The sequence below is a fragment of the Centroberyx affinis genome, unplaced genomic scaffold (genome assembly GCF_046629955.1).
Source record: "Centroberyx affinis isolate AG114_WGS23_722 - 3 ecotype Tasmania unplaced genomic scaffold, CSIRO-AGI_Caff_v1 ptg001547l_1, whole genome shotgun sequence".
Classification (NCBI taxonomy): Eukaryota; Metazoa; Chordata; class Actinopteri; order Beryciformes; family Berycidae; genus Centroberyx; species Centroberyx affinis.
Genome location: NW_027280002.1, coordinates 365913 through 391915, shown reverse-complemented (window position 1 = coordinate 391915; position 26003 = coordinate 365913).

Below are 26003 nucleotides of genomic sequence, written 5' to 3'. Positions count from 1 at the left end.
TGCTACCTGTTTCAGACTAGTATAAAGGTAACCTGTATAGAATTTTCAGTTACTATTCTTTACTAGCATTGAAATGTGTCATTGCAGCTGTATTCCTATGCTACACAGAAATAAATTAATGACAGAATCCTACAAGTGGCATCGTAAAAAAAAAAGAAAATCAAGGGGAAGAAAAAAAAACGTGACATAAAGTCTTAAGCAGCAGCAAAGCGGGAGCCTTTGACAGCTAGATGAGATCGCCCTCTATTCATTCACCTCTGCCATTCATTCTCCTTATTGGGCTTTTCTTTCTGATCCGACTCTTTTTGCTGTTTCTTTTCTTCTTCCCCAGCAGAAATGACCTAGAGGGTTGGCAGGCTCTGAGCAGAAGCTAGTCAATCAAGATTTGAGAAGAGAGAAGATCCAAGACATCATGCTGGAACTCAGACTGCATGGGGCGACTGTGTGTGTGTGTGTGTGTGTGTGCGCACGCTTTTATAAATGTGTGTGGTTTGACTGTGTAGGCATGTATGTGTGTGTGTGTGTGAGTGTGTATGTGTGCGTGCACACTCCAGTAGGGGGTTGTCAGCACAGGTTGGCCTGACACAGGAGTCGGTTTCAGAGGTTGCCTAGGAAATGAGGCGGAAACGATTCCGCTAACTCCGTTGTTAAGACAGACAGGGAAAGTGACTTTGGGGAGTTAACAACCACTCTCACAAAGGACAGGGCTGAGATGAAGTTAAAAAAGGCTGTTTTTTTTCCACAAGAGTTTAGAGATTCAAAATGACCTAGACGTAGATAGAGAATTTGTAATTACCTCCAGAGCGTGACGTTTATCTCGTTTCGACACCTTGGCTGCATTATATATACCGGAGACAAAAGCAAATTAAAAATGCAAGGAGGTTTGGCACCTTTCTAGAGTTTAGGGCTGTATGTTGTTATGACATAAAGCAGATGGTTGGCAGCAGCTAGCAGAGGGGGTCTACTTTTGAGTGGGGAGCTTTTCAGCCTGATGAGTCGATTTCTCACCTGATGAATCGAGTTCACAGCCTGGTCTGTCAGAGTTTTTCAGCTCCACAGAACCTGAAATCTAAAACTTATTCAAATGAGCGATCTAAATGAAAGAGCGGGCGAGATTTACCCGAGGTCCTACAAATGTTATTGGGATGACGGAGCATTCATCTTTGAGTTAAGAAACCCAGGGAGAAACAAATGCCCAGGTTTATTTCAAAGAAGTGGAAGTGGCTGAATCAAAATATGATTAAAAGCTAATTAAACACACCATTAAATCAGCAATGGATGTGGTCGCCTGTAGTGTAGAATGAGGTTCATATTTCATGTCCAGCTGTCCAGCGCAGTGCAGACTGTTTCATTTGTCACCACTGTGTGCCCTCAGTATAATGTCAGCATTCATAAATATAGCATTTATTTATAGTTTGAGGGCAGGACTGTTGATCTGCATATGCACACATATAAAACTCCGGTATTTGGCATTTGGCTGCATCACAAAAAACCCAACATGAACCTAGAATCCAGTGTAATCAATTCTGTAACGTCCCTTTCTGTGCTGTAATGTATTCAGCTGTGCTACGGGTTTTATTTCATGAAGGATTTCCTTTGACCAACCCATCATTTAAAAGTATAACTCGATCCCTATCTGAAACTTGTGATACAAACAGACCTTTATCAGTTATCAGGTTACATGAACTGATATGACCCGATATAAGATCAGTGCTCCTGCTACACCGCTCGGCAAATTAATGCAGAAAGGCATTAATCTTCCCTACAAAAATACATATCTAAACATCTTTTCTTATGCTAAATTCACACTGCAAGATGTTTTGAGCTATTCAAATACAAAGTGGCTGTTTCAGAATAATCCGCTAGTGACTAGAAAGTGGAATTTGCACCATGATATCCAGCATACAGGACGGAACTACAGGGGCTATTTAATAAATAGCCTTTTAATGTATCTCACACAGCACACTGTTCTTCTAATAATTAATAAGATACATTGCAAACCATCGTAGGAATCTTCCATCATGCTTGTAACCTGCATCTATCATGCATTAGGCCCACAATGGCTGCGATAGAATTCTTTCTTGGATGATGTAACAAAATTGGTAAAGTTGTATCTCTCTAATGACTGGTTGCCAGACATATGTCTGTGCCTTGTTATGACCAAAAAGAGAGCAATAATATAAAATTTTCGGTTACGGGTGTTTTTTGGCAGCCAACTTGAAACTGGCATAACGTTATTCTGGAATAAAGTGACTAAATGCTGCGTTTGGGGGTGCAAACAGAGGTTATCGGGGGGAAACTGATTGGGATTCTTTCGGTTTCCATCAGGAAAGTTGGAGCAGGCAAAAAAAAACAAAGAGAGGACTGGGTGAAAAGATTAAAGTGAGAACAGAACCTGCAACAATAAAGTGCTGCTGTCGGCCTGCTAAGTTTGCTGAACAGGCTGATTCACGTGGAATTGGGAAACACTGGCAGCTATCAAATAACTTTGTTTGTGGAAGACACTTTGTCACAAGTAAGTAGATCATTTACTTATTTTTATCACACATTGAAGAGGAACTAGCCACATTAGCATCAACATGTCTGCTTTAGTCATTCTAATGGTGTTAACATGAACTTTTTTGTGTTAGTTAAGTTAGCTAATGTTAGCTATGACTCATGTTAGCTGCCATGTTAACTAAATACCACCTAAACTAATTTATACAGCTGACTTAACTTATCAATATTTAACCATTCATCTCAGGTTAAATTCTAGCTTTAACTTCGCTAAGTGACTGATAGAATGGCTAAAGCAGAAATACTAATGTAACAGAGTTAGTGATTCCACTTGCCATTACTAGCTGTCTTGCTATTATTGAATGTGCACTGAATTTAATTTATTATTGGTCACCTGCCTGTTTTAATATTATGTTATTTACTGTTTTATTTTGTTACTCTTATTATAATTTGTAAGTTACCACAGAGACTTATTTTCTTGTCTGTACTTGAACGCCCCTCTAACGGCCCCCTGCAGACTTGACGGGTGCGCCCCGTGTTCAGTCTGCTGTGTCCGGTCTCTGTGGTAGGTTGATTTGTCTTAAGCTCCGTTAATATATTTTATAACTTTGTTTTTATGGGTAAAAGTGTGTTTTATTTGCCTTATATGTTGAGATAAGCTCCCGATAACCACAACAAATGTTTTGTGATGATGTTGGGTGGTTGCAATGTGCGTGGAGCTAATCCTCGTGGTGCTGGCTAACCGGCAGCGAGTTTAATTAATTCTGTTTTGTTTCAGTGCATATTTTCTACAACAGTTGCTGTGAGGGCTGGCTGTGGAGAGTTAACACCACTGTATTTGTTACCAGAATAAATGTGGATTGGAGCCGAAAAGTGACAGTGTGCGTGTCATCCTTAACGCAACGCAAGAGAGAGTACACCGCCGCTACACTAACATAGCTAAGTTCCTCTTAGGTACAGTCTGTGAGTATCATGTATTGACTCTCCTGAACCATTCCTTTTAGAAGTGGTGCAACAGTGCAGAAGTAATACAGCAAGAACGCAGTGACAAGGCCAGGTTTTTAAAATGGGTCCAGCTGTAGAACTGATGTAGCCTACTCATGAAGCTTTTAGGACAGGACCTAGGATCAGTGGTCACTGTGACTGTTAACTTCACTTTGACTTAAGAGTCCATCTAAACCTCAGAGCAGCACTCTTATTCTAAATGGCATAGCACTTCATGCGTGAGAGCTCAGAAACTGAGACATTTCTTTTTTTAGGTTTTTCATGCTGATATCATACATTGTCTTCCAAATCACTTAAGAAAAGAGACTGATCACAAGTATCAGTTGCACTGGAGAGGAGAGAGACGCTCAAAAATTGTCTTTTGTCCCCAATCCAAAGACGGCGATAGGTCCGCCGTCTTAAGTGGAAACCTTCTCATCTTTTATTTGTTCTTTCCATCAATATCTTTTCTCTTGGAGCGCCTACACATTTTCTGTGGGCGGAATGCACTGTACTTTCATAATTACGGAGAGACAAAGCAGGGGAGAAAAAAAAAAAAGTTCACTAATGAGTTGTCGCTCAAACCTGTGTGGGTGGTCAATTACGGCGGGTCCTGCTGACCATCTTCAGATCTTTGCGAAACATCGCCATCTACCTCATCTCCATCTATATAAAGACAGAGCTAAAACCCATCTGTCAGCAGTACAATGCTCAAACCGTTCAAAGGCGGTTGCCTCTCATGTTGCTATAGGCTTTAATGAATGAAAGTGAAGCAGATAAACAGGCAGCATAAGGTAGAGAGAGAGAGGAATTCGGGAGTCTTGCTGGCTTGCCTCTTTCATTTTGTTTTTATCTGTCTCTTTGTCTCAGTCTCTCTTTGTGCTCCCTCGCCCTTGTTTGTTGAAGCAACCGATTTAATAAAGACTCCAAAGTCTGTATATAATGTATTTAGATAGATGCACGCCGTATATTAACCAGATGCAATTAGAAAAATCTTTTAAAGTCGTGCACTTGATCTATGGACTCATTTCTTTGTGTTAGAGGGTTACAATGAATCCTCAACTCATTACTGTGCCAGAAAATCCTTTGGAATACATGATGTGCTCGGTCCACATATTGTGCCCTACCATTTTGATAGTCCCTCTGGGAAAAATATAGTTCACACATATCATCATTTCAAAAGAAGAGAGTTCATACACACACACATATGCAAAATTACCCCATTGTTTGGCATTTGGATGTACATTTTGAAACACCATCTATTCTTTTGTTCTGTTGGAAAAGATACATAATGTATAAGGCCAACTAAAGCTAATTAACTTTTATGATGGCCTTTTACAGAATGTATGAATAAAATCAATAATAATGCTAAATCTTTACTTACACATTCTATTCATAAGCAATATGAATATTATTAGCTGGTATTTTGTGTATGGCTCGGAGGGATGGAAAGACTTTTTTTTTTCCACTCAGCACACCGTTGAATAACAAGTACACCAGCTCTCCCTGACTGTATTGTAAGCACTTTCCTTTCGAGTTTTACCTTAAAAGATTTTGAAAGGAGATGGAGGAGGAGGAGGAGGCGGAGGAAGGAAGGAAGGAAATATTGCTACACTATAGAGTGCTATTTAGCTCCTCAAACAAATAACGTCGGTGTCAGCGCGATGCCAGGAACGCTTCCTAAAACCATCCCAAAAGATAATGACCTGGACACACCCCACTGTCAGGCGAAATAAAAGCACTGCTTCATCAGCCTGTTCTTTTTATTATCTGTTTTTGGCATCAAGGCGTGTTTACAAGACAGCTCCTTATTGTATTTCCTGATCTTATCCTTTGCCCCCTTTCATTTCCGCCTGGCGCCTTTCATTTAGACGCCGCGACGCAGCACCTCTCCCTGCCAAGCCTCGTCAAAGCCCCGCGCTAAATATCCAGTGGCCTCAAAGGTGCTCTCTTCTCCCTCTCCTTCTCTCATCTCTGCATCTCTACCTCTCCCTCTCCCTCTTTCTCTCTCTCTCTCCCCTCATCTTTCCCTTTTTCCCACCGCCTTTTCACTCAAAAGCTCGAGAGCAACCGGTGCTCTCGGAGGAAATACGGGCCGCTGCCAAAAGAATTCATTGAATTTGTTGTACAATTGATCCCTCGGAGGCAAGCCGGGGTTGAGAGAGGGATGGAGGAGGGATAGAGGGCTGGAGGTACGGAGGGGTCGGGAGAACGGGGAGGGAGGGTTAATGTGAAGGGCCGGCACTGCATCAGGGGAGCCTGATTGAAAATAACACTGCAAAGTCTCAATTGGAACGGATCCTGTTCAACTTTACCCCCCCCCCCCCCCCCCCGTATTTCTTAATCCTGTGAATGGGGTAAAATAGAGGGGCGTCACAATAAAGAGACAGTTCAGGGTTTGTTTGGGGGGTTTTTTCCCCATTACAATCCAAGAAATTATTTTTTTTTGATTGAAGACACACTTGGAAGGTGTGGCTATGTGAAAAGAAAGAAACATGGGAAAATACTAAATATTTGAATTTGTTCTTTGGTATGGTCAAAATGTTTGGAAACATGCAGAAGGGCATTATGATGAAGTGGCTTCTATTTAGAATGCCTTATTTCTTATGCAAATAACAACAATACCTGCATAAACCTGCTAAATGTGGTCTCCTGCTGGCCAGGAAGGAGCCACAACTCGGTGGTGCTGCAGAGCAGCAGTGCAGTCGTGTGTCTTGACCAGGCGGCCACCGGAGATGCATCGCTGACCTTTTCCATTGACTGAATGGAAGTTAAATTAACCAGGGCCTCATGGCTAGCTAGTTTGTTTCCAGGTGATGAGGTCATGCCCTGACCACATGGCTGATGACACCTCTGACCAACCCTCAGCTCTCTCTGAAGCAATCATATAATTATTGCTCAGTGTGCTGAAAGGCTGTTGGATATGCCTGGACTCTGCAGGTGGGAAGCTCATGTACACACTTGACAAGGTCATGGAAATAAAAACTGAAGGCCTAGACCTGAAAGCAGTAGCCTAAGATTGCATGTCCTCCAAGTCTTGTTTTGTGAAATCTGTGATATGTGACCATTTCCATCCACAGGTGTGTAGGATATCTATTGCCTGCAGTGTCACCCTGTAAGGTGGTACCTCTGCCACCTCAACTGGATATGTTCCACAAATTCAAATTTCTATTTTTGGCTTTTACAGCTCAATTAATATCTTTTAATGACTGAGAAACATCAACATCAGCAACACAGCCTAAGGTCTGTGCTTACCATCTGATGGAGATTCTGCTTGAATTAAAGCAGTCTCAACTCTTCTGGTGACTAGATGCCTGACAGAGTCATATGCTTTTTATATTATTATTATTATATTATTATCTTTTTCATCCAAGTGTCTCGGATGTCACAGAGTTGATCGCCTCAGTAATTTGTTTTTTTCTTGATGGCTGACACTTCTATTCTAGGGTTTTCTGCTTCTCTTCGCCATGGTTTCTCCACGTTTCCATCAGTGCTTTCTATTTGCACATGACCCTTGTTAGTACGCATTTTATGAAGTTGCCTGGGCGTCTACCTATGCTAATCAACATTAACAGGCATGTGCATCCAATTTAAGAACAATTGGTATTCATCTTCTTGATACGCCGGAGGGCATGCACAAAAAGGAGGGATGCGCGTGTTTCATGAATCCCACATTGGCTTTTCATTAGCGCTTTTTTTTAATTAGAACAAAAGTAAGAAGGATTTAAGAAAAGCTTTGTGAAGGAGGTTCAGTAACCTTCAATGTAACTACCTGGATGGCCTGGGTGTATCATTACTGAAATCCTTGCACCAAGTTATGCCTGTAAATATGTCAGTTTAACACGATAAGACAGAAGAAGGTGAATTTACCTCTCACACACACACATACACACACATTTGATGTTGCAGTGTTTAACATACAGCATCTAATCACAGTAATTGAAAAAATAACATTCGGGTGCCTCTGTCACAGGATCTTTGATGGAGTTTCAGTCAGGAATAGCGGGTTAATGGCTCCCACATAGATTTGATCATTAGAGAGAAATGAACGCTAGCTTTTGTAGGGCAGTGGTGATTATCCACCTGCTCCATTTTGAACTGAAGAATAATTGGACCTCGGATTTTGGATCAGCCAGGCTTGTATTCATCTTTAGGTCCATGATGACATCAAAGGATGCAGAGTGGTACTTGTACTCTCAGGATAACACACAGGAAAGCCTATTACTCATACTACACAAACCATAATGACAGCAACTGAGGAGCAGTTTATACAAACAGGTTTCTGAATATACTGCCCATCTCAGGCATCAGATAATTGCTGCGTTTGTGTTTTATCTTTTTTTTCCCATTTTGCTTCCACGGTAATAATGAACATTATTAATCTGACATCATGTTTTTGTGAAGTTAAGACAAGAGAAAAGACTGTAAAAATGCATAATAAATCCTTTTCAACCCGAAACTTTTACTATTCTTTACTTCCTCACACCATCCTTATCCCCGCCATATCCCATTGGGAGAAAAGATAATTTTTTCCCTCTTCAACCTTTTTCTAAGTCTTGTTTCAGAAAAAAAAATGGAAAAGTATCAGGGGGGATAGAAGAGAAAGCAGGACGGATGATCTATACCAACCACTCTAACAAGAAGTGGATTCCAAAACTTAAGTTCTAAGGCTTCCAAACTCACAGCAGTCTCTGTTTGGAGAACAACCAAGACCAGCGGCTAGCTGCCTCCCTTCAAACGCATGAATACAGGAGGGGTGGTGCGTAAGCCCCAAGTTAGGCCACGGTTTTGGCATGGAAGCGAGTTTTTTTTTCTAAATTGTCATATTTTCTATTCCTCCCGCTTCCACTGGCAATCTAAAGGTAGCTAACTCTGGCAGCTTTTACAAAGAGCGAGGTGGCCATGAGGGGTTGAAATCCCCTTTTTTCTGGCTCTGTACGGTGGAATATCGCCGGGCTCTTGAGCTGCGCTTTTCCATCCGCTGGGCTGATTGGAGGAGAGGAGCTGATTCCCCTTGTTTCACTCTCTGCCCGACTCGTTCTCACCGCGCTTTGAAGTGCCTCACCCAGACCTCTGGCAATCTGCAGGAGACAGATCTCCAGACATGTTGAAAGAGGAGGAGCGAGAGCGCTGAGACACGCACACGGCACGCGCTCTCACACACACACACACACACACACACACAAACATGCACACATACACGCACGACTGTAAAGATGCGTGCACATATACTGAATTTATATTTGCACATGCATTTACACATGAGCTTATGCACACATGTACACACTTTATCTCTCTCTCACACACACACACACACATATTGTGAAGCAGAGACATAAATAAATAAATAAATAGTAACCTGTTTTTGTCTTTGCCCATCACTGCAGGCAACCACTCCCTGCACCACGGTTGGGCTAAATATGCTCTCACTTCAATTAGAAATGTGGATTGAACCTACAATCCACATAATAATACTAATTATGTGTATTGGAGCATTTTTTTTTCAACTTCTTTATAGATTGCAAACAAGGACCTTTGATGGCAAATGACTCCAATTTTTGGGCTTTTAAAGTAAAGCATCTCCCTGAATTGCCTGAAATGAATGTTAATTGAGTCCAACTTTGTATGACTGCACTTCAAAATCCACACTAATTCTCCAGCTTGAAATTCTCTTCCAGTGGGCCCCACTACAATGTAACCTCGTTCCCCTATAATAATATTACCGTCATTACACAGATGACTATTCCCTGCACTTCTTAGCCTCGAATGCCTCTAAAATGCACACCGAATCTCTACCTTGAAATATATTTCCACGGCGCTGCGAGCCGTACGCCCTGAGCTTCAATCCATTCGGGCAATAATTCCATTACTATACAGAGCATGGCGTATAAGGGCATCACTTCTGCCTCAAAACACATTGACTCTCTGGATTGGAATGTGCCTTCAGTCTGTATTACATTCGCTTTCGCCCCCATGGTAAGATCTCAAGGATGGGCAGACATGCACACCTAGAAGTGACTCACTGCTATCAGATTTTAGCATTTCTTTTTTCTTTTTTTAAGTAAAACTAATGCAAGAATACACAAAGACAACTGCAACTGAAAGATAACAGAAACTACACTGCATTTTAACAAGTCATTTGGTCTGTTATTGAGTCCTAAAATCAAAATGTTCTTAAAATAAGTGAAAGAATCTGTCAATGGCATTGATTTGCATTGGAAATTATCCAATCCAATCCAATTATCCAATTTCACTTGTTTTCAATGCAAATCAAGAATTCTGTAGAATCAAGTGTCGTGATCTGCCTTATTCTGACTTGTTTTGAGACAGTGACAATCATTTCTGGAAAATTCCTGAAACAAGTGAAGCTGCATTGGAAACAAGTGGAGCTACCTCACCTCATTAGCCGAAGTTTTCTCTTGGTTCAAGAAAAACAAGATTTGAAGGCTGAATATGAGACTAAATGACTCGTTAAGAGGGATGTCTTTTGCAGTGTAGCTCAACTGGATAAGAGCAACTGCGATCACAGTCTTGTACTGGGCTTTGTACTGTCTAATTACGGGAGAAAGCAAATGATTGAAAGTCAAGTCAACTGTTTCACTGTCAGCCCAAATTCCCTCCCAGCCCTCTGGACCTAAGCCGGTCTGTAGACTTCTAACCTTGAGTTTACCACTGCCCACCCTGCTTTGAGTTGCAGTTCCTCCCCAAAATTATACTATCACTACACATAACCATCCACTGCGCTCTTTCGCCTCTAAATACACTGTGACTCATTGAATTGAAGCTCCAGCGCACGTTGCCTCCACACCTTTAGCCCTGCATAGCAATATCTCAGAAGTTTATGGATGGTTTGTCTGCAGACACATAAACACACACCCACACATACATACATACATGGACACAAACTGTTAAGAGGAATGCCCTGGGACCATTACTATTCAAGGTGTTGCCAGAGTATTTACGCCCTTCCTCTGGTGTGCAGTTGACCCATAAAATTACTAAGCCAAATGGATGTTTGACTCAAACAACACCCTCAGGATGTTTATGCTGCGCTGCAAAATGCAGTCAGCTTCAAATTGCCCGGGAGTAATTGCGGGTGTTCAGCCCTCCAAAAAATACACGATTCCGCTCTCAAGCTCCGGCGTTAACATGCGTCTGATTACCAGTTAAGATATAAAAGGTACTCTGAATGTGGGATGATTTGCGTAAAGATGGATGGAAATGCATGCGCGCGGTTTCATAAATCCACACCTTGGGCGATGTCTTATGTTGGAGCTGAAAAGGGTGGGTGGAAGCAGCAGAAGCTTTGCAAGCTGTTGCACACAGGGACAGGGAAATGATCCCAGGCATCTTGTTTGCATTGTCTTGCGTGGCCATTGTTTTGTGAATGTCACGCAGCAGCTTCCAGCTCTGGATGTGTTGGAGAGGGTTGAAGCTTAGTACTGTGACACATACACACACGCACGGGCGCGCACATACACTCGCACACACGCAGACACACACGCATGCGGCTCCAGCTCCTCCAAAGTGTTGCAGAGGTTTAGAGAGTGGCTTACAGCTTTTCCCCAAAGCCGCAGTCTGGAGAAGCTTCATTACAGTGTGTGCGCCGCTCTCTGCTGGCCGACTGGATGAACTGCGCCCACACAGCTCCACTGCCTGACCCATATTGTCTTTGTTTTGAAAAATCCTGCCATACCTAATGTTTACCTTTCTCTTCCTGTAACTGACAGTTGACACAATCCCCAACAAGTCTAGTATGTTTTGAAGACTCTGAGACCAAGGGCCACCATCAATAGCCTACCGCTTTGTAAAATGTCAAAGTCAATAGGACAAAATCAAAATATGTTTTTATTTTTGATTTTTCCTGAAAAGTAGATCTGTCGGACATATGAGGATTCTGCAAGATAGAGATGATATGAGGGCAGGAGTGCTGATTGTGGATCAGTTGGTCTTTGCTATTCTGATCTGTTTGGTCCTGTAATCCTGGATCTGCTGTACACTCAGAAGCTTGTAAATCTAAGACAATGGTTCTCAAAGTGGGGTCCAGGGACCCTAAGGGGTCCTTGAGGAGGTTCCAGGGAATCCCTAGTAAAATAAGGAATAGATTAATTTCACTATATTTTAATCAACTAGAAATTATCCCAATGAGACAATGTTTAAGAATGACTGTTGTTATCATAGGTTTCACTGTCACTACTATAGTGATACAATTCAATACTAAATCAACAACAACAAAAATCAAACTCTGAAATGGGCTCCATTTCTAGCATTTTTATTTTATTTTATTTTTTCATTTAAATATAAATTCCAGATCTAAATTTTGGGTTTCTACACATGTGGTCAAGTTTGGCTTACAGCTGGAAAATATGCTTTATGAAACTTTCTTGAAACCAAAGATAACAATTACAGTTATGAATCTGCTGTCAGTCCTTGTATTTACAGCTCAGACAGATGAATTTCAGGCCTCATTCCACTATATCACTATGTAAGCGAGGCCAGTCCTGTGGGCAGGGAGCAGAGCATCAACAGGAGACACCACACTGCGAGTCTATTGGGGAAAATATAAGGGCTGCTGAGTTTTGAGCTTATCCCTGTCATCCCTCCTCTACTCCAGGCCCACCCAGACCATTGTTTGGTACATACTGTGTGTGGTGAGGTATGGAATTGAAAGTCACCTTACCTTTCACTGCTCACAGGATCCCAATGTGTTTGAAAATCCATCAAATATCCTGCTCAGAAACAGCCTCCTCAATCCAAAGCCATAATCCATCAGTATGAAGTGAGCACTGTCCGCGTTATTCATACCAATGATTACCTGGTTCTAGCTTTGATAACTGGCAGCATAGGTAGATGTTGAACCAACACTCACAGCAGGATAAAATACAGCTTGCATGTGAATTCATAGCTGTGTAGTTATCTCCTCATCTATCAGTGAATTGATGAATGTCGGCTGGCAATTATGGAAATGTGTTTGTTCCAATTCAAGGGACGTTTCTGAGTCAATTAGGGCAGCTAGAATCGGGGTTCGACTCCATCGTCCATTGTCGTTTGTTCACTTAGCAATCCAGTGGGCTGACAGTGACAAGTTTGTTGTCAGCAGCTGACAGATCGCGCTCCATTTAAGCCATTTTCTCCGCCCTTGATGCTACGTAATGAACGGCACACCGGCACACCCTAATGGAGTGGACCCAATCATTCTTGATTCCTAGACACTTACAACTATTTTCTGATTGGCCTAATGTTGCCATTTTGACTGAGGTGAACATTTTGGAAAGGTATTTCAGAGTCATTGTCTCTTTGGCTCCCTTTACCACTGGCATTAACGTGTCCTGCGTGATCGGATTGTGATCGGATATAGCGCAAAAACACATCAAGACGCATTGAAGATCCGATCATCCGAACCACCTACGGATGTGGTCAGAGACACATTTGACCACACTACCAAAGGAGTGTAAATGCTCATGGATGAGGAACAAGTGAGACAAGGCATTTACTGTCAACTTTAATGGATGTAAGCATTATTAGAGGAGTATTGTTACAACATTTCTCCAAGAGTAGCTGAATTCCTTCCTAATTTGTAGCTCTGAAAATGAGCCAAAAATCTAAAAAAAAAAACAAATAGGATTTATCTTTGAAAGTATATGGGAGTATATGAGGGAGGATGGCTGATACAGTGTGTGAACTACACATTGTCATTCACTTCCCTATCTCACCTTGCAGAGGAGGGGCATTTATTTTAGTCCTGTCAATTATCAGGAAGTGCCTTGCTAGAGGACATATTTCACTATCAAATCAATAGACGTTCCAGGAAAAAGACTTATATTCTCCACTTTTCTTTCCAAGTTGGATTATTTCTTTTTTTTCTGAGTCATCCTTGCATGAATGCTTTATTTGAATCAGCGGCATGACCTCTGCGCCCCGTACACAACACATGGGGATATTGAAAACCCTTCTGGGGAGCAATTGTTGATAGTGGTAACTGTCAGTGTTTGAAATCCTCCTGTGTTGTACTTGAGAAAATATGCTTATCTGCTACCAAGAGAGCTGCAGTAACCTTTATTTTTATAGTTTGGCCATTTCTCCTCTCACAGACAGTGTCAAGGAGAACAACAAAAACGATAGCAAATAATAAAAGTAACGGCATGCAGGATAAATGCTCTTTAGTTGGCGGCGTTATGGCGTATCCAAAATATCCGTAGCTCCAGTGAAATTTTCTCCCTCTCTGTGTAAACCCGTCACAGGTTTCTACTGGCTTAATGGGGTTTTATTAAAGAGAGAGCATTACGTGCCCAAAGCTCTGGGGTCCTTAATACGTTTGTTAACTCTGATCACATGGAATTGCACTGAGTCATGGATGATGAATTTTGGGGGACTGGTGTGTTTAGTGTGTGTCTGTGCATGGACTGTAAATGTGTGCATGTGTGTGTTTGTGTAATAAACAGCTGTGACGTATTTTGGATTTTACCTTTGTGCGAGTCAGATGAAAGAGACAACATATCCCCTGAATCAGCAAACGCACACACACAAACACAGACACTTACAAGGACACACACACATACACACACACACACCAGGCAAAACAAAATCAAACTCTCGCTCAGACCGGATATGAACATGATTCAAGGAGTCACCTGGGAGTGTCATTTCTAAGTATCTCCAGTGGGACTCGCCTCAGGTAATCCATAAGCAATTATTCTGGGGAGACAACAGACAGGCCTGTCATATCCGCTCTCCTCTGTGCAAACGCGCTCAGGCAAGAACAAACGCATGCACGAGCGCGTGCACACACACGCACACACATTCGCTTCGTCCACATACAAATGCACATCTTTCTCTCTCTCTCTCTTTCTCTCTCTCTCACCCTTTCTCTCTCTTTCACACACAAATACACTTCATCTCACACATACTCTCCTTCCTCGTCTTCTTCCACGCACAAATTCACGTGTTCTTCTCTTCTCTTTCCCTCATGTTCTCTCTCTCTCTCTTGCCCCCACCTTCTCTCCATCACACACACACACACAACTTTATACTTCTACCCTTATGAGGACTTTCCGCTGACTACATCAATTCCCTAACCCCTAACCCCTAATCCTAAACTTAACTCTCACCATTACACAAACATTAGCACTTACCCATAACCTAAACCTAATCTTAACCCTAAACCCAAATCCTAATCCTAAACTAACTTTAAACTTAACCCTAACACTAACCCTAATCCTAATTCTAATGTTAACCCTAAACCCAAGTCCTCACCCTAAACTAACCTTGACTCTTACTTATACACAAACCTAATCCTAATCCTAAACTTAAACCTACACACAAATCCAATCCCTAAACTAAATGAGTCCTACTTATAATTTTAAAGGAAAAATCCACCCTAGAACACTTATACCTTGCATTCCTGGGTCCATATTGTTGTCTGGTAGTGTATTTTCTCGGATAAGTGGCCAACCGTAGATGATGAGACATCATGTTGAGATATTTCCAGCACATCTGCAATGGGGTTTGATAGGAGAAACATTTCCAGTGATAAACATTACATCAGCAGTAAATGACAGGTTTTGGTGTCAGACTCACCGTTTTGCTCCCATGTTCAACAATCATACAGGGAGAAATCCATCATAGAGGAAGCAATACCAATTTCTCCACCAACAGGAGCCTCAATAGACCATCGCTATCACTATCATTAATGCTCTCTCCACCTACATGTGAAATCAATGGCTAGAGCAAGTCCAGGCGAGTTCTCTGGGGGTTGTCAAAAGGCATTCTGGGAATTGTAGGATATCACTCAATGATGTAGACGAGGCAGGTTGAGGGAAAATGTGTGCAACAAATAGGTAAATTATGACACTTGAACATCACAGATTGATGATATATAACAGAGTAAATGGAATTTTCTTTTAACCCTAATCTCAAACCCTAAACTAATGTTAAGTTTAACCCGTAGCCCTCCAAAGTGAGGACTAGGCAAAATGTACTCACTTGTCAAAAATGTCTCCAAAGGTCTAAAACAAAAGCTGGTTCTCACAAGTATAAAAGTACCAGATCACACACACTCACTCACACACACACACACACAGATGTACAGTGTTTGTTTGTTCTTCCACCTTGCTGGGTCAGAGACCCTCTCTAGTAGTTTCCTTATAAAAATGAAAGGCGATGTGTTGCTGATATAAGCAACGCTCCCCTGAATTCTAAACTGAGAGATGAAACATGCCCCGAGTCCTCAGATGACCTGTGCTGCATGCTGCCCCAGTGGGATTCGTTCAGAAAAGGTCCGACTCTTACTTTGGACTTAGTCAAGGGAGAAATGAGCAGAAATGGCTCAAACACCTAGCTAACGCTCTGCCCGTGCTTGCTACCTTTTAATTCATGCCTTTATCGTTTCTAGTCGCTTGGTTGCTCTCCTCTCTCTTCTCCCTTATATTTTTTTTCCAATTACTTGAGAGCACAAAAGCCCTTGCCCATTTGGAGTGCAATAAATTATCGTCACTTAATTAGGCAGTGAGGCGGTAAAAGTGTGTCTGTCCAAGTTTGTTTCAACCTGACTGAAGATTTTATGATTGAGAGGTGCAAACTAATTGGATTCTTGACTGGCTGTCTGGATGGAATTGCTAGACTATCAAAGAGGGATTGAGTGAGTGATTGAGAAGGTGAGAGAGAAAGGCAGTGAGCGAGTGAGTTTGAAGAAGAGAAACCCCAGAAAAGAGAGAAGTGCTGAGGAGGACAGATTGTCAGGAAGAGAGAGGGGAGATAGCAAAGGATGGAGGAAAAAAGGAAGCAAGAGAAACAGACAGACAGTCAAAGAAACAGACAGATAGACAGAGAGGAACAGGCACACAGACAGATAGACAAAGACACACACGCGACACACACAGACAATATATATATATATATATATATATATATATATATACATGTACGTATGTATTTGACACAGAGACAGAGGCAAGCACACAGACACAGTCAGAGCCAGATATAAACAAAGATCAGTTAAAGATTCAGTATCCAGAAGGTATGATTTCTTGTGAATCATAATCAAAAGCAGGGTCGCAGATTGAGTATACTTCTATTTCAGTTTTTAATGAGAAATGAACAGAACTGAGAATGAAACTTTTTCTCCAATTTAATCTTTTTTCTTTCTATCTGAACTTTCCACATACCCGACCATTAGTAAAGTGATCGTTCCTTCCTTTGGCCTTAATTGTGCCCCGGGCCTCTTCTGATCAATAGAGCAAATTGTTCATCACAAAAGCCTTTGGTGCCTGTCTGGAGCAACAGATTAGAATGCAAGCCTGGAGCATAACAAGTTTCTGATTAAGATCAAATGCAATAAAGTAGAAATGAGGGGTTTCATTCCAAAATGCTATCAAAAGACTCAAGATAGCTTTGGCAAGCGGGGGTAAGGTTGAGCGTTAGTCGGGGGTGGGGGGTGGGGTGGGGGGGAGGTGAGGGGCGGCCTGATAAGACACTGAGCGGGACCTGATTCACATTAGTGTCCCTATATCTGTCTGCTCTCCTTTCAGTAGGTGGTGAAGCCTGGGGATGAGCCCAGAGTCTGTGTGGGAGAGGCTGAGCAGTAAGTCAAAGAGTTGTTGCTCAAGGAGGTGACGTTACTATTAAGGCGTATGAACTGTATATCTGAAAGGGGCAGAAGGACTGTGTTAATGTGTGTCAGGTGAATTGCGCTTATCGATAAAGGAGTGCTGTGGTTGAACGCTCCCAATCATCAGAATATATAATCCTGAAGAATTGCTACAGTGGTGCTGAATCCCAGGACGAACCTTGAGAGGCGTCGATGGAACCAACAGCTCGGCAGTATGCACGTGTCACAGCACCAGACCATAGACTGTAAAAAAAGATGGACATAGTGAGTGTGACGTCACCCATCGGCCTCTGAAGGGCCATTTTGAAGCCTAAAGATTGGGTTTGCAATCACCGCCATGTTGACATTTTTTGGAGCCAGAGCATTCAAAGCAAGGCCGAGGGTTGTCCGCAGAGCTGCGGCGCCGCCTACTCTTGGCCCATAATCGGAGACCTGTCAATCACTTGACAGGCGACCCATTTTATATCCATTATATCCCGTTAATGACACAATTATTTTGAAAATCACCATAAGGACACACATTACAAGAAGTGAATTTAGCTACTGAGACCATAACCTCTTTATATTTTGAGTGAGAATTTGGATTGTGGTCCCATTGACTTGCATTGAATTGGGCCAGGTTTGGAGTCTTTTTGGAGCCGGTCTCAAGCGGACATTAGAGGAATTGCTGCCTGCCGCCGCTTCCTTATTGGCTTCAAAATTAATCTGTGGTTTTGGCCGCTGCAACAGGCCGAAGTTTGAGCCATGCTGCTGCAGGCCACCAAGATCTCTGCTCTGGCCTGTGACCCTTCCCGCCCACTGCTCGCCTTTTGAACCTCCACATCTTGAGGATGAAGCCCTGCAATGACCTTGAGGCCTTCTTGGAGGTTTTGGCCAGAAGGCCAAATGGACGCTCCAACTAGCCCACCCCCCCTCACAGGGGAGGCCCAGCTGGCAGCCCGTAGCCTTCCAGCATCCTCCCAGATGGACTATAGCCAGGTGAAGAAGGCCAGAGTTGACCATGTGGCCCTCACACCAGGAGGCCATCAGTCACAGTGCCAGGACCCGACCTGTGAGGATGTCAGTCAACCATTCGCCTTCAGGCAAAAGTTCTTGGACTCTGGCTGGCAGTAGATGCAGTCAGTGACCTCCGCGGCTCAGGGAGTCATCGAGAAGGTAGACTAGAAGGTGGAACAGTTTGTCAGCAGCATCCCAAAAGAGACTGTGTTTGAGTGTCCTCAGTGACTCATCTCTGGCCACAGCCATACAGCTAGTGGAAGACCATATTGCCTTCCGACCACTGACAGGGAGACGATCCAAGTCCATGGAGAGGCCCCTCAGGCTGTCCCTCACCTCTCTCCGCCTCCCTACAGACACTCCACCTGACAACTGCTGGCTAGAATAGCTAATAACTTCAATAATATCCCTATAATAATGCTAATTTTACTTTCATGCTAGCAATCATTTTGTCAGAGTAGTTAAGACATTTTTCAAATAGCAGCTAGTGAGAATGTGATGTGTAATAATAATATGATATTCAGGTGATCCCCTTAGGGAAATTGTCTTTTCTTATGCCCCCCTCCGCAGGGAGGTAAGAGCACAGGCTCAGCTACAGCACAGCACCACTGGAGCTGGTAGGGATTCAGTGCCTTGCTCAAGGACGCTTCGGCAGAGCGGATGCTTGCTGACAAAGGGCATGAAGACGGATTTTCTGGTTGAAGGACAGTCTCTAACCACCTAAGCCACCTTGACGCCTGGACATCTCCGATCTCTAGGGAAATCAGTCAGTCTGCTCCTAGCCAGACTATTTTAAGTACAGCCTGGGAAGCTATTTTTATACAGTCCGCAACACAGAATCAATAATAAAGAGATTGATATGGCTCTGACTAGAGCTCCCCAATTTTCTCAATAGTGCAGCTATGAAGCTTTTTTATGATCTTCCATGTGGCATGTATGGCTGAGCCAAGTGCGCAACTGTAATTGTATGAATTCAAATGATTTGCCACTCAGTTAAACTTACTGCTTGGTTGTTACTGATTGGGTGAAATGATGAAGTTCCTCCTCGCTAGACCTTGCTGTGAACGAGTTCTCCACTTGCTAGAAAATCTGTGTACTTTTTGAAGCAATTGTCAATTTGACAACTGCAACTAACAATAAGTGTAACGTAAATTCTTAGCAACATTACAAACAGTAGTAAAGAGTGCAAGGTCAAGGCCACAGGGCCCAGACAACAGATGCAGAGCAATAACTACTCCTGCATCCCTAGTGTATTTATGTAGGTATAATAAAGAAGTGCTGGTTGCGATCAAACACACACATGGACATTCACACAGGCACACAAAGAAACACACACTCCACCAACCGAATCACCTTTAGGAATAGAAAAATAACATACAAGCTCCTGATTGCGCATTGATCTTTTCAAAACACTCTGGATTGCGACGGAACATTATGGCTGCAATCGAACCTTATGACTTATTTTTAGCACATTTTCTCTGCTCTGACCACAAAGGGAAAGACTACCCTACAACAGACACACCTATGTTATTCCTATGGTCTTGAATACTGCAATTGACTTGTGAAGAACTGTCACCCAAAGCAAGAAACCAAATTGAGGATGAGATAGATACTGACTGTGGAATCACAGGATGCTTGTTGGAGATTGTACATCCAAATGAGTTTTATTTCCTTCTAGCACTCAATTATGAACCCTAAATTGTGCCCACATTTCATTCATGGATTTTCTCATTACAGTGTAATAAAGTTCAAATGATTAGATGTGAGGAGATGGGATAGCATATGTGATAAATGGATGTGGCCAACTTTTGCTCTCTAAGGTTAGATTAGCAGCCAATGGACAATATTGGTGTACATGAATTTTATATGGATTGTTTCAGTGCCATGGAATACTTGATCAGATTAGTCTCCTTCCTCTCAAACTCACACACGCACACGCGCACGCACACACACACACACACTAGGTTCTACTAGAGGCTATCACTAGTGATTCAGTAGTTAGGTTGTTCTGTTCCAATTACTATCCATAATCAAATGACATTTCTGTGGAGACCTGTGTGCTTTTTTTCTGAATCGCTACAGTGACATCTGCTGGACATTTAGAGAATTAACTTTCATATACTTGAAGATGGCATGTAAACTAAGGCTCTTGCACAGCAGCCACCCGTAGATATAGAGATCATAAGCAACTATCAACTAAATCATACGCAACTTCTTACGTAAACTTTAAATAATTTGTCCAAGTGTAATCGTTAAAGAATCTCCTTTCTCGCCCTTTTTGTTTTTACCTAATAGATGGTTTGACTGTGTAATGGCTTTCACTCAGCTATCTGAATTGCATGTGCACACACATCTGATGCTTTCAAGGCACATGAGTAACATTTTGAGGCAAAGCAGATTTGGCAGCAGTTACAACCAGCAGCATTTTGACATTGTGTTTTTTGTTCCTTATAGCTTCTCCAGTATCTTACGTGCTTCTGTCCCATTTGCCAATTCCAGTCCCTGAAAATGTTGCCAATGTATATTTGCCTTCAATGGCAACCTGCCATTAGCCACTGCTATGTGCCTTCAGTCATGAATGCTGCTGATGTGTTAGGTCAGAGACAGTTCACATACCACACAACAGACACATACACACGCACACATACACATACACATACACACACACACAAATGACAAGTGCATAAGCAGGGGTTAAGTCTGAATATGACAGGGTGGTGATAAAAGCACTGCCCGATCACACACACACACACACACACACACACACACACACTACGCACACATATACACACACATATACACACACACACATGCACACACAAACAGAATAGCCCAGAATATCCCCCATGGGAACAGAGGCTGTGTCTTGTCGTGTCTTTCTCGCTGTGCTGTGGCTTGGCTTAAAAAAAAAAAAAAAAAATCCCTCTGGGGAATTCAGAGCCGCAAGACTGCCCATACAAGTATTTTCGGTGGTATAGTACAAAGAATGGGAGAAAATTTTAACACTCCACCAACTTTGGTCTGATGCTAAGTAAAAAAAGTGGGACATTGCTAGCCTAAGAGATAGAAAAGTGGGCTTGTGAAGGAAGGTCACTGGTTCAAATCCCTAGAGCAGCAGGGAAAGTCTGGGTGGTGAGATCGAATGCGTAACAGTCTCTCCTCCCTCCCCAAGTACAGTCAAGGTGCCCTTGAGGGACAAAAGGCACTTAACCTCCAGTTGCTGCTGTGGAGTTGCTCAGCGGCCAGCAGTGGAAAATTGTGCGTTGCCCTCCACACCAGGTCCCAGGTGTGAATATGAGGTATGTAACTCTATGTGAAGCGGGGCGGTGCAGAAAAGCAGCATGCATGCTCAGCAAAGCCTTCCCTAGGTAAAGGTTAATATAAAAGAGGTTTTCAACCTTTGTGGTGCATTTCAGCCAAACGGCAAAACTCCCAAGACGCATTAAGTTATCGATTGCTTGAAAATGCCACACAAAGTCTTGTATGGAAACACAAAGAGGGTCAGTAAGCACATTTAACTGCTGAACTTGGCTTTAATTGCATTAGCTTGGACGTAAAGGTCAGAATTTGAGAATTGTATTTTTGATAAAGTGAATGGAATTGTTTGACAATGATTTGAGCAAATCCCAAGGCATACCTAACACTACAGAATGACCACAGTGAATTAATGAATTTAGTCCTTTGAGTATTTAGACTTTTGGGGGCTATGCTGATTAAAACATGGTTTCTTGTCATGTAGGGACCCAACGGACACACCACCATAATATAGCCTATGGTATGAATAGAAAATATTCTCATGAGCAATATAGCCTCTCTTTACGCAGATATCAGAACCAAGAGGGAATTATCCATGGTTTGCTTCTTTCAGGGGATATTATCAGAGATGGCCTCATATTATGTCTTTCCAATACATCTCCTGTGCTATACATGTAACATGCCATCAGTATGATTTTCTTATGGATACAATACTGTGAAATTGGTAGGGATCGCACAATCGAATGCTAATTAAATCATGGCACCATACAAACAGTAACCCAAATGATCTGGTTTGTGCTTTCATTGTGTTGTGCTGAATATTTCTCAGGCTGAATTCCTAGGCACACTTTAACAAATCTCTTAACTGGCAAAAGCACTGGGGAGAGAAACCAATTAAATGTGTCTATAATGTATCTCTCACTGAGCAGCTATAGAAAGTAAAGAATAACTGATGGCTGTTACCATGCATTTGGCGATAACAGAGAAAAGCTTGCACATGCTACATTCCACATATCTTCTGTATTATAGGCAGAATTAGCCTATAACACACACATACACACACACTTCCATGTTTGAGGAAGGCAACCAGTGAGTTGTGTTTGTGTTCTGTTCTTTGCTTGTTTGCTGTGTGTAGCACTGGGTAAACTAATTTTGCCCGTTCACACCACTGAACCCTGTGAACTACAAACAAAGGTTCAGTTAATACTGTCTGTTCATCGGTGGGACCCCGCTGAACCCTGTCATCTAAAAACAATTGCCCCTGGTAAATCAGGAAGAGTCCCTGATGTCCACGGGAAGTTCTCATGATAAACTCAACAACTTCCTTTTCCACGGGAAATTCTCCGGATAAGCTCGAGTGAACTCAACAACTTGAGGTCTAAACTTAGGGTTCGACATTAGCATTTGCCTTGATGATTCAATGGAGGGAAGAACTAACGTGGAAGAACAAGCACAGATGTTGTCCAGTCCCACAGCTCCTATAGTGCAGCATCAACTGTTGCAGTAGCTGCACTTACTACAGTCCTGGAATAATGAGGATAACCACATCATTGACAATGTATTTTCAATAAGAATAGAATAGATTCACTCTACTATATTGCTACACTCTGGTAGGTTAGCTGTCTTTCAGTATCATAACATAGTAGCCTGTTAACTTAGCATTGCCCAAACTTAAATTCCACACCTGTTGCACAAAACTTCTTTGCTAGCTCAACGTAGTTGTAGCTAACTAAAATATTCGGCAGCAAAAAATGATATTTTCTCACAGATGCAGGTATAAAGCTTACACACATTAGCAAGACTGTAACACCAGGCAAGCAATTAGCATCACTCACACACAATATACGATGAGAGAGCGCCGTTTCGTTAGCACTGCCCAAACTTTATTCCACACCTCATATGCAAAACTTGCGCTCTCACTCTTTGCTAACTAAAATATTTGCTGCCATATGTCACACATATTTGCCACTGCAGTTGCAAAGCTCACACAAAAGACAAAAGAGCACATGTCACTCCCCTACATCTGTCAGACCACTTCTTTGTTCAATTCATGGTTTCCTTGCCGGAACATCCTCACGTTCCGCCGCAAATGGTCTCCTTCAGACGGAACCTCCGGTCCCTCACACCGGCTCGGCTCTCCGATGAGGTCACGGCTACCATGCCCCCTCATAATGAGTTCTCCTCACTCCATGTCAATGAGGCTACAGACACACTCTGCTCCTCACTAGCTGTCTCTCTAGACAATCTCTGCCCACTCTCATCTAAACCTGCTCGTAAAACCCCCACTAGCCCATGGCTCACCGGTGTCATCAAAGAGCAACGGGCGGGGCTCAGAGCAGCGGAGAGAAAATGGCGCAAATCCAGTGATCCCACTGACCTCACTGACTATCAAACTCTCTTGTCGGCATTCTCCTCCCATCTAAAAAATGCCAAGACCACTTACTATCAGGATAAAATCAGCAGCGCCAAGGACGCTCGCAAATTATTTTCTGCTTTTAACTCACTCCTCAAACCTCCACCACCTCCACCCTCAAGTTTGCTCACGGCTGACCTCTTTGCATCCTTCTTTACTGATAAGGTTTCTACCATCAGTAATCAGTTCTCTGAGCCTGACCAACTCAGTCTGCTGCCACCAGCTAACAGGACCTCACTCCTGTCCTTTTCCCATCTCACTGAAGAGCAAGTCTCCAAACTACTACTTGACTCTCGTCCCACTACCTGTCCGTTGGACCCCATACCCTCCAACCTCCTGCAGGCCATCTCTCCCACACTTATCCCTGCAGTCACGCACATCATCAACTCCTCACTCTCAGCGGGTGTGTTCCCCACTGCTTTTAAGCAAGCCCGGGTTACCCCGCTACTAAAGAAACCTACACTCAACCCATCTCAGGTTGATAATTACAGGCCGGTTTCACTACTCACCTTTCTTTCCAAAACACTTGAGCGGGCGGTCTTTAATCAAGTCTCTGAATTCCTTTCTGAGAACAACCTGTATGATCCCAACCAGTCTGGCTTCAAACGCGGACACTCTACCGAGACTGCGCTCTTGTCTGTAGTAGAAACACTGCGATCAGCTAGAGCTGCCGGTCAGTCCTCTGTCCTACTGCTACTGGACCTATCGGCCGCCTTTGACACGGTGAACCACCAAATCCTCCTCTCCACACTCGCTGAACTCGGCTTCTCAGGATCTACCCTCTGCTGGTTTGAGTCCTACCTCTCAGGGAGATCCTTCAGAGTGTCTTGGAGAGGGGAAGTGTCTAAATCCCACTACTTGTCCACAGGGGTACCTCAAGGGTCAGTGCTTGGACCCCTTCTTTTTTCATTATACACCACCTCATTGGGTGCAGTGATCCGCTCACATGGCTTCTCTTATCATTCATATGCTGACGATACCCAGCTCCTCCTGTCGTTCCCGCCAGACGACCCCACAGTCTCGGCGCGGACATCGGCATGCCTCGCCGACATCTCGGCTTGGATGAAGGAACGCCACCTTCAGCTTAACTTGTCAAAGACTGAGCTCCTTGTCATCCCAGCCAGTCCCTCTATACAACAACAAATCAGCATCCAGCTCGAATCAACTGAGCTCATACCCACAAAGTCTGCCAGAAACTTGGGTGTCATGATTGATGACCAGCTAACCTTCAAGGAGCATGTGACTTCTGTTACTCGGTCATGCCGATTTGCTCTATACAATATCAGGAAGATCAGACCCTACCTGTCTGAGCATGCAGCACAACTCCTGGTACAGGCTCTTGTTATATCACGCCTTGACTACTGCAACTCCTTACTGGCAGGGCTCCCGGCCTGTACTTTCAAACCTCTGCAGATGATCCAGAACGCGGCGGCGCGTCTGGTCTTCAACCAGCCCAAAAGAGCACATGTCACTCCGCTATTCATCTCCCTCCACTGGCTCCCAGTTGCTGCCCGCATCAAGTTCAAGTCCTTGATGCTCGCCTACAAAACAATAACCAAAACGGCTCCGACCTACCTGAACTCCCTCATTCAGGTCTACGCTCCCTCCCGCTCACTACGCTCTGCCATGGAGCGGCGCTTGGTGCTGCCACCTCAGCAAGGCCCTAAGTCTCTAGCCAGACTCTTCTCTTCTGTGGTTCCCCGGTGGTGGAACGAGTTGCCAAACTCCATTCGATCCGCAGAATCCCTCTCTATCCTTAAGAAAAGGCTAAAGACCCAGCTCTTTAGCGAATACCTCCTTTCATAAAAAACAAAAAAAAAACAAAAAAAAAAACAACTTAATGCACTCTATGCATTACCTCATAGCACTACCTTGTAGCACTCCCTCGTAGCACCTATGTCCTGTTGGACCAGAACTTAGCTTGTTGCACTGTCTCGTAGCACCTTTGTCCTGTTGGACCAGAACTTAGCTCTATAGCACTTACTCTCGTTGTTCTCTCCTATCTAGAAACTTGCTTGTGTTGTATGCAAATCTCATGTGTAAGTCGCTTTGGATAAAAGCGTCTGCCAAATGTGAAATTGTAAATTGTAATTGTACACATTCGTTAAATTGTAACAGCGTGCAAGCGAGCATCACTCAATACGTGAAGTGAGAGAGCGCTGTTAAGTGTTTGTGTCTGACAAGTGACTGACTGTCCACATCTTGCACCAAAACCACTAGATTTAAACTTTAAAATGGAATCAGTTGACTAAG